Source organism: Hyaena hyaena, unplaced genomic scaffold (assembly GCF_003009895.1).
Source record: "Hyaena hyaena isolate Hyena2069 unplaced genomic scaffold, ASM300989v1 scaffold_303, whole genome shotgun sequence".
NCBI lineage: Eukaryota > Metazoa > Chordata > Mammalia > Carnivora > Hyaenidae > Hyaena > Hyaena hyaena.
The window spans coordinates 369,177-379,952 of NW_024080934.1; the positions used below are offsets into that span (position 1 = coordinate 369,177).

General features: G+C 42.6%; 1 pseudogene; it reads right to left on the reverse strand.

The window, feature by feature from the left end:
- Positions 1–3,479: 3,479 nt before the first annotated feature.
- On the reverse strand, positions 3,480–3,703 carry LOC120242164 (annotated as a pseudogene).
- Positions 3,704–10,776: the final 7,073 nt, after the last annotated feature.

The window sequence follows — 10,776 nt, forward strand, 5'->3', positions numbered from 1 at the left end:
CCACCAATCCCTGGACTCCACACTTCCCAAACGCTATCTAGATCAGCTCCTTGCTTTGCTGGAGAAGGCTGTGCTTCAATCAGCATTAGATCTGGCTTTTTATTTAGGTATTTAGTGGTAGTCTTTTCCTTCGACAGACCTTAGCAATTACCACCTGTCTGGCACACAGGAAGTATTTGGTGGGCAGATAAGCAAAGGGGCCAACTGTGTCTGAAATAAAAGGGCCTGAGCTGTTTACCCTAGTTAGCCCAGGGCCAAGGTTAAAACAGTAATAACTGTATTCAGGCATGCCTTGGAGATATTGCAGGTTTGGTTCCAGACTACTATAATAAGGCAAATATCACAATAAAGCGAGTCAAATTCATTTTTTGGCTACCCAGTGCATGTGAAAGTTATGTTTACACTGTACTGTAGTCTACTAAGTATACAATAGTATTATGTCTAAAACACAAATGTGCATCCCTTAGTTTAAAAATACTTTATTGGAGCATCTGAGTGACTCGGTTGAGCATCCAACTCTTGATTTTGGCTCAGATCAGGATCTCATGGTTCACGGGACCGAGCCCCACATCAGTCTCTGTGCTGACAACGTGGAGCCTGCTTGGGATTCTCTCATTCCCTCTTTCTCTCTCTCTCTCTCTCTCTCTCTCTCAAAACTAAATAAACTTGGGGTGCCTGGGTGGCTCAGTTGGTGGAGCATCTGACTCCTGATTTCAGCTCAAGTCAGACTCAAGATTCATAGTTCAAGCCCTATGTCACACTCTGCACTGGCAGTTCAGTGCCTGCTTGGGATTCCCTCTTTCCCTCTCTCTCTGCCCCCTCCCCTGCTCATGCTCTCACTCTGAAAATAAATAAATTTTTAAAAAGCCCACTTTATTTAGTATTAAAAGTACTAGGAAAGGCTAACCATTATCTGAGCTTTCAGTGAGTTGTACACACTGATCACAGATCACCATAATAAATAGAATAACAATGAAAAAGTTTCAAATATTGTAAGAATTACCACAATGTGTCACAGGGACACAAAGTGAGCAAATGTTGTTTGAAAAATGGTGCCTATAGGCTTGCTTAAAGCACGGTTGCCTCAAACCTTCAATCTGTAGAATAGAATAGAATAGAATAGAATAGAATAGAATAGAATAGAATAGAACAAAACAGAATAGAATAGAATAGAATAGAATAGAATAGAATAGAATAGAATAGAATAGATGCAATATCTGTGAAGTGCAATAGAAGCACAATGAAACGAGGTATGCTGTTTATACATATTTATAAATGTTTATGTAAAATCATTCAGCATTCACTCATTGACCCAAATTTATAGGTACCAGAAGCAAGTATGTTTCCCTGTCATCTTTAATATAGTTAACTGTATGTAACCTGATCAATGAGTCGGATGCACTAATGAATGGGCTTTGTTTTTCTTACTACACTCTATTTTCACTATTTTACACTTTTTTTCTTTACCCTACATTAAAGAAGGGAGGGGGAATCTTCCCTCCACAGAGATCACATTTACAGTAGCAAAACTGATTCTAACAGATATACAAAAAATATCTTCTGGGGAACTTACTTTACTGTAGAGTGAAAGGTTCTCCAATAACGACTTAGCATTGGGAGAACATGTGCCCTCCCAACTCTTCTGAGAATCGGAGTTCACTCGCCTCCAGGATCCCGGACTAGATGCCGCAGAAGTTTCTCGCAGGAAGAAAAACAGGGCTGCAGGCTTAGAGGTGCAGACAGGAGACAACTACTAGCACAAGAACCTCCCACCTGCAAAAGAAATCTCAAGAGCGTGGGGCCAACGGGAAGGCAGAGACGTCACTCCAGCCACCGTTTCTGCCACCGCAGTCCTCAGGGCCTCCTTATCCCGGACTTTCCTGACACCCCTTTCTGCTCTGCCCTCGTTGGAGCGGCAGATGCCGGCTCCCGCCAGCGGCCCTTCCCTGGAGAGGCCACCAGCACGTCAGGCCAGCCGCACCCCCAAAACTGCATGCCCTTGCTCAGGCTTCCCAGGCACCCCAATGCTCCAGACGTGTAGCTTGGCACCTCGCTGTTGGCCCTTCCAATGGCGGCAGGTTTCGGAAGACTAGAAACTGCTAAGAGACCTCCAGTAGAAAGCAGTCTGGCCGGTTCTGTCGGAAAAAGCTGTGCCCCCTCCCTGTGTAGCCTTCACAAGGTCTCCCAAGCCCCAGATCGTGCCTTTGCCTACTAAGGTGAATATGCTTCTCGAAGAAGCTCCTGCCACCTTAGGTCAGTGAGGATGTTTGGAGGAGGAAGTAACAGGTTAATTTTGCGACATCAGGATCCCCTCTTCCTCTGTCCTTTTGACAGTTTTTCGGTAATGGAAGGACCTACGATGCTCTCCAGACCCAGAGGCTCCAATCACCATCTACATGGGGATAATTCGCAATGCTTTCTAAGCACAAATCCGTAACCTGACTCCAGACCCATAAATCCAAATGCCTGTTAAGCAGCTGCCACAAGGACCGCCCAAAGACCAACATGTCTAACTTCTGTACACACTCAACATTGCTCTCCTAGTAATTCTAGTAATTTCTGTCTCAGGGATGGGAAGCATCCCAGTCATCCTTGACTCCATCTTGATCAGCCACCACCACCCCCAACACACACGGGGTTGGAGGAGTCCCCAAACCTGCCTCTTTAATAGTCATTCAATACCATTCCTTTTTTTTTTCAACTTCCAGACTCACACAACATTAACTTAGGTCATCATCATCACCTCCTACCTACTTTATGGCAACACTCTCCAACTTTCCATTCTTGCCCCAACTTTCCTTCTCTTTCTTTCCTTATTTTTTAAATTTATTTGGGGGCACTTGGGCGGCTCAGTCGGTTAAGCGTCTGACTTCGGCTCAGGTCATGATCTCATTGTTCGTGGGTTCGAGCCCCACGTCAGGCTCTGTGCTGACAGTTAGCTCAGAGCCTGGAGCCTGTTTCAGATTCTGTATCAATTCCCTCTCTCTGACCCTGCCCTGCTCACGCTGTCTCTCTCTCTCTCTCTTTCTCTCTCTCAGAAATAAATTTAAAAAAACATTTAAAAAATTTTTTAAATAAATAAATTTATTTGTTAGTTGTTTATTTATCAAGACAAACTATTCCATAACCCAATATTCATGTTTCATAGTTCAGGAACACAGGCTGCTGACAAACTTTTATGGAACTCAACCCAAAGAAATTCTTTTCTTTTTCTTTTTCTTTTCTTTTTTTTTTTTAACTTTTTGATGTTTATTTATTTTTGAGAGAGAGAGAGAGAGACAAAGTATGAGAAGGGGAGGGGCAGAGAGAGAGGGACACAGAATCCAAAGCAGGTTCCAGGCTCAGAGCTGTCAGCACAGAACCCAACACGGGGCTCAAATCCACGAACCATGAGATCATGACCAGAGCTGAAGCAGACACTTAACCAGCTGAGCCACCCAGGTGCCCCTCAACCCTAAGAAATTCTTTACATTCCAAAATCACTTTGTACTCCGAAAGATACCAGCCTTCTTCATCTCCTCAAAATCTTTCCTGCAATCATAATTTTGTAGCAATCTGCATATGCCTTCTTTCTTTGTTCCGCCACAGCAAACTTATAAAAAGCTGCAACCCCCAGGGTCACAGCAAATCCTCCAACAATGTAAAATCCCAGACGCTTAGCCAGAAGGCCTCACATCTGAGGTTTTGGCAAAGGCACAGGAAGTCATGGTAGTCATTCTCCTCAACACTAACCTCAAACCCAATGTCCTTCCTAACTGATACAGAAATGGACCTGTTTTGCCCCATATTTCTTTTTTTTTTAATTTTTTTAATGTTTTATTTATTTCTAGGAGAGAGAGAGAGAGAAAGCGTGAGCAGGGGAGGGTCAGAGAGAGAGGGAGTCACAGACAGAAACAGACTCCAGGCTCTGAGCCGGCAGTCAGCACAGAGCCCGACGCGGGGCTCGAACCCATGAACCGCGAGATCATGACCTAAGCGAAAGTCAGACGCTTAACCCACTAAGCCACCCAGGCGCCCCTGTTTTGCCCCATATTTCATCTGAAACCTTTCAATGGCTCCTCATTGCTTATAGCCTAATGCCCCAAACTTATGAGAAAACTCACAGGACCCCTTCAGAGGGGGCCCCTCTACAATCCTGCTGGCTGCTACTTTCCCACTAGAACTAGAAGCCCTCCAACCATACTAACCCATTCCCTGGGGAATGCCTTTGCACACATGAGACCCCCTAGCCTGAAGGCTTCCCCCTCCTCTCTTTCTGTCTGGCTTATTCACAGTCAAGCTTAAGTCCCCTCTGAGGCATTACTTACTCTCCAAGAAGGGGTTCCAAAGAACCCCAAATTCACACTGGTCTTATCTCAATCCACTGCATGAAAAAAAAAAATTTCCCTGTCTGCTCACCAAACTGAGCTCCTTGATAGTAGAGACTATGTGTGAGTTAACATTTTAGTCCCCATGTTGGCTTAGTGCCTGAGTTACCTTAGACACTCGGTATATACTTGCCTAATTAATTGAATCCAGTAAAACTATGAATTTTTCTGATGAGAAATTTGAGGTCAGGCTTGAGATCAAAGGCACTGAGCAAGCTGATGGAATTAGAAACAAAGCCCAACACTTTGGTCCCATCAGCCAGCATTCCTTCTGTAACGCTAGCTGAGCAACTTGACTTCAGCTGCTCTCATGTGCCAAACAACTGCTTAGAAACTACTGCTTAGGAAGCAATGTATTTGGCTCAGATCTATATGTACACACACTAGATGAAGCCTGTTAACTGTGCTGAATTCTCAGAAAATTGATTTTTGGCAAATATGATGTGTCAGTCTCCAAAAGAGAGTATTTTTTTTTTTAACATTTATTTATTTTTGAGAGACAGACAGACTGTGAGTGGGGGAGGGGCAGAGAGGGAGACAGAATCCAGAACAGGCTCCAGGCTCTGAGCTGTCAGCACAGAGCCTGACATGGGGCTCAAACTCACGGACTGTGAGATCACGACCTGAGCCAAAGTCAGATCATGACCTGAGCCAAAGTCAGATGCTCAACGACTGAGCCACCCAGGCGCCCCCAAAAGAGAATATGTTTAAAATCTCATTCTAATTCTAAATTTGTCTATTTCTCCTTGTAGCTCCACCTACTTTTGATTTGTGTGTATCACAGATGTGTGGCTGGTTGCACATAACATGATATTTATTATATCTTTTTTGGACAGATATTCCTTTTATCACTATGAAATGTTTTTCTTGATCTCTTTTAATATTGTTTGCCTGCATTACTATTTTATTTTTTGCCTAATAAACATTTTTTAGATATGTCTTTTCCTAACTTTTGCATCACTTGAAATAGTAGTAATCTGGGGTGCCTGGGTGGATTAGTCGGTTAAGTGTCCGACTTCAGCTCAGGTCATGATCTCACATTCAGTGGGTTCGAGTCCTGCATTGGGCTCTGTGTGGACAACTCAGAGCCTGGAGCCTGCTTTAGATTCTGTGTCCATCTCTCTTTGCCCCTCCCAAACTTGTGCTCTGTCTCTCCCTCTCTCTCTCTTTCTCTCTCTCAAAAATAAACATTTTTTTTAATGTTTTATTTATTTCTAGGAGAGAGGGAGAGAGAGACAGCGTGAGCAGGGGAGGGTCAGAGAGAGAGGGAGTCACAGACTCTGAAACAGGCTCTAGGCTCTGAGCTGGCAGTCAGCACAGAGCCCTATGCGGGGCTCGAACCCACGAACCGCGAGATCATGACCTGAGTGAAAGTCGGACGCTTAACCGACTAAGCCACCCGGGCGCCCCAATAAACAAACATTTTTTAAAAATTTTTTAAATTAAAAATATATATTCTTCCCGGAGCACCTGGGTGGCTCAGTTGGTTAAGTGTCTGACTTCAGCTCAGGTCATGATCTCGTGGTCAGCAGGTTCGAGCCCCATGTCAGGATCTGTGCTGACAGCTGAGAACCTGGAATCTGCTTCAGATTCTGTGTCTCCTCCTGTCTCTGCCCCTCCCCTGCTCATGCTCTGTCTGTTTCTCTCTCTCTCTCAAAAATAAACATTAAAAAAATTTTTAATAGCAGTAATCGTTTTCTTCTTAGGCCTATTTTTCATTCTTTGTAATGGATAATGATAGAAAAAGTTTCAGAGCACCAAACTTTCAGAATACCAACACACAGAAACCAATTAAAAGGAATTTGTTCCCCCCTACTCTCAATCTTAATGCTAGAGATTCCTCAAAAAGTTATGTATAGAATTATCATATGACCCAGCAATTCCACTCCTAGGTATATCCTCAAGAGAAAGGAAAACATGTTCAAACAGAAACATGTGCACAGATGTTTATGGCAGCATTATTCATAACAGCCAAAAAGTAAAAACAACCCAAATGCCCACTGATGAATATATGCACAAATTTTCCTATATGCATACAATGGAATATAATTTAGTCATAAAAAGAAGTACTGGTACATGCTACAACTTGGATGAACCTGGAAAACATTATGCTAAGAAAGAAGCCAAACACAAAAGGCCACATAAGTGAATGATTCCTTTGTATGATATGTCCAGAACAGGCAAATCCACAGAGATAGAAAGCAGATTAGCGGTTACCAGTGGGGGGGCAGTGATCACTGAAGTGTGTAAGGTTAGTGTTTATGATGAAAAAGTCTTGAAACTAGAGAGAGGTGGCAGTCACACAACACTGTGCATACACTAAATGCCAGGGAATTGTACACTTTATAATGGTTAATTCTGTGACATGTGAGTTTCACCTCAATAAAAAATAAATACATAGGCCAACACTAGATATCGCCTTTTGCTGATGAGATGAATTACTTTTTGCAAATATGTAAGCAGTTCTGATATTTACTCATCTCGGCAATGAAATGGGGCTTATCTGCAATTTACAGCCAAAGCTGCGGCGTGTCCAAGTGCCTGCTTCAAAGGGGGAAAGGGTTGTCTTTTCATAACCTCTCTGGAGGCAACCATTATGGGCTGTGGTAACAATTCAGATGTAATTTAGTACTTGAGTTACGTAGAAGAGCACGCCTAATTGTCAGGCCCTTCTTTCATAGTGTCATTAAATAACAAAAATGAATAGCTTCTGAATAAAAAAAAAAGTGTCTTAAATATTTGGCTAGATTTACCCTGTCCCTATCTCATTTTCAAATATATATGATTTATCATCTGGAAGAAGGGACCACACACGTCTTCTTGGGAAAGATATTTCATGGCTCCTTTTTTGGGGCTCAGTGATCTTCAATTCTTCACAGGTGACTTTAGATACACAGTCACTGTCCCTCTGTCCCAAGCACTCCTCCTGCCCAACACGGAGCCCCCCAAAGAAACACTGCCCAGACCTATGAGGAGTGGAAGTTAGAGATATTTGCAAGGGCTTCCTGGTATATTTGTTAGCTTTGCTGCATCCCAAATCATTCCAAAGCCCAGCGGCTTAAAATAACATCCAGTTATTCAGCTCACAATTCTGTAGGTCAGCAATTTGGGCTGGGCTCAGTGGGCAGTCAGTTCTTCTATGGTCCTGTTCATGCATCTGTAGTCAGCTGCTGGATATGCAGCCAGTTGGCTGGTCTGCTGGGGTCTGGCTGGTCCTGAATGGCCTCACTTGCATGTCTGACAAGTGGCTGGCTATCAGCTGTGGCACCTTGGTCCTTCTCTGTGTGATCTCTCATCTTCCATCAGGCGAGCCAAGGCTTGTTCACATGGTAGCAGTGTTTGGAACTCACACAGTATTGCTTCCATCACATTCTTTTGGTCAAAGAAAGGCAGTCCAGTTTCAAGGGGTGGAGAAATAGATACTATCTCTTGGTGGGAGAGGTAGTGTGACCATTTTTGCAATCTATTGTACCTGAAGTCACTATTCCTGCTGTAGTAACCCTTTACTCCCCATACCAATTTCCCCCAGATCCCTTTCTGGTCTGACAGCCTCCAGGCAAGAGGCCCACTTGGTTACTGATCCTTTGAGATCATACTCTCTCTTACCGAAATCATGTTCTGGGTCCCTCTCACACCCGATTCCATGTGTATTCAGTCTCAGAACACTCTCTAATTTCTGATCCTCTGAGAACATCTTTCTTATATTTGAGCATGGCTGGGGTCACCTAAAGCTAGCATAACCATAGGATTTATCATTTCCACTGGGCCTTCTGAGGATGAAATGGGTCACCGTGAATAATTATGCTAGCACGCCAAGCATAAACTGGGATGTCCCTATTTAAAGCCGAATAGTTAGCACAGGCTCTTGGATCCACTTGCTTAGGTTTGAATACTGGGTCTGACAACTGTTTGCCAGTTACTTAAACTCTTAGTAATGTTTCCTTATCTATTAAATGGAGATTATAATAGTACCCACTTAATAGGGTGTTGGGAGCCATTCTGAACTCACTAGTTGAGAAAACTCCTTGTAAGATTAAGGCAAGTTTGCACAGTCTCTTGCCATCAGATGATACCCACCCGCACTCAATTGTTTCTGCTTGAGCACCCTGTTGATTGGCATCTGGGAGTGACTTATTCTGGCCCTGGTATGATGATTGCACCTTGTGAAGGAAATTGTTGTAGCTTGGAAAAATGCTAATGCTTAGTAATCTGGAAATAGTGATCAGGACTGAGTAATCGATGACACGAAAGGGTCAGCTATTGCCTTCGGGTTACATTAATAAAATAATAACTTTGGTAGAGACTGATCTACTATTCCTGGGCATGGATGATGTTATAGGAACTATAAGCCCTGTGGGTAATGTTTAGATGTTTTCTTTTGTGGTTATGGGAGCAAACATTGCGTTTCCTGGAAAACCTGTTTTTCTTAATACTTCCCATTAAGCGATAAACAGGCTATTGACCCCTGCTCACAAAGAACTAACTTTTGCCTTTACTATGCTAAAAACATTATCCTATTTGTATCTGAATACTAAAGATACCTTCCTTCCTCATATGATGAGCATGAGTACCCTTATCTAAATCATAACAATAAAGTTATGCATATCAATGTTCTGGAAAGTTTTTACTGACCAAAAAATGTATCATCAGGACTTCTGTGCCATCCCCCAAACACTTAATCATAAAATAAAGTTGAGTCTCAGACAGTGCGGAGATGCCTGGCTGGTGACAAGAAAGATTCTCAGGGCTCTCTCATCGCTCTCTCACAACACCATCCATCCTTCAGGGGCCCCTGAACCTGCTGGAGCTGGACTCTGGCAATAGGGACTCTTGTGAAGTTTGAATGAGCTAACTTATATAAAATACTTAGCCATTATTATTAAATTATTTCTAAGCTCTGCAGTGGATGGGGGAATTGCCCTCTTCATTTGTTATATTGCACATATGCTAAAGTTATTTCAGGGGCACCTGGGTGGCTCAGTTGGTTAAGCATGTGACTCGATTTAGGCTTATGTCATGATTTTGCAGTTCGTGGGATAGAGCCTCGTATAAGGCTCTGTGCTGGCAGCATGGAGCCTACTTGGCACTCTCTCTCTCTTTCTCTCTCCCTCTCTCTGCCTCTCTCCCTCTTTCTCAAATAAACTTTAAAAATTTTTTTAAAATTTAAAAGACTAAATTATTTCAAGATCTTTGTATCTATCACTTTCAATGGGTATTTATAATTTCCATGATTAAAGTTTCCATAACTCAGGGTGCCTGGGTGGCTCAGTCAGTTAGGCGTCCAACCTCAGCTCAGGTCATGATCTCACAGTTCGTGGGTTCGAGCCCCACATAGGGCTCTATGCTGACACCTCAGAGCCTGGAGCCTGCTTCAGATTTTGTGTCTCCCCCTCTCTCTGCCCCTCCCCTGCTTGCAGTCTGCCTCTCTCTCAAAAATAAACATTAAAAAAAATTTAAGTTCAATAATTTACCTTAAAACTCTACTGTTATTAAGTATTTAGATCATTTCCAAGCTTTTCTCTATTACAAATGATAAAACAACAAGCTTCAATGTGAATGTCTTTCATAATAAATTATTTCTTTACATTAGTTCTAGAAGTAAAAATGTTGGATTAAAGAATATGAATGTTTTACAGAGCTTGGCATATATTGCCAAGTTGCTTTCCCAGAGGATCACATTAATTAACACTTTCTTGAGGAAGTATTAATCTTATTTTTCTTTAAAGAATTTTAATCATTTTTTTCCCTTCAGGACATGTGGAATATTGAATATATTCCTTAAGACATTTTTGTCTTTTTTTTTTTTTAAGTGAACTCTATATTCAACAGGAACCCCAGGAAGTATTAACTTTAATAGAACCTCATTAATACTGTGCATTATCAGTAAAAAATAAAATTTGCCTGGGCGCCTGGGTGGCTCAGTCATTTGAGCGTCCAACTTCAGCTCAGGTCCTGATAAGTTGGAGGCCCTCATCGGGGCTTCTGTTACCAGGGTAGAGCCCACTTTGGATCCTCTGCCCCTCTTGCTTCTTGGCAACTCCCCTGCTCAGGCTCTCTGTCTGAAAAATAAACATTTAAAATAAATAAATAAATAAAATTTGCCAGTTTATTGTACTCACTTAAAACAATGACAAACTTGTTTTCTGGTTTTCCAGCCTGTGAAATTGAAAGTGAAAAATTAAAGGTAAAGAATATTGAAGAAGATGGGGTGCCTGGGTGGCTCAGTAGGTTAAGTGACCGACTTTGGCTCGGGTCATGATCTCGCGGTTTGTGGGCTTGAGCCTCACGTCAGGCTCTGTGCTGACAGTTAAGAGCCTGGAGCCTGATTCGGATTCTGTGTCTCCCTCTCTCTCTGACCCTCCCCTGCTCACGCTGTCTCTCTCTCTCTCAGAAATAAATAAAACAGGGG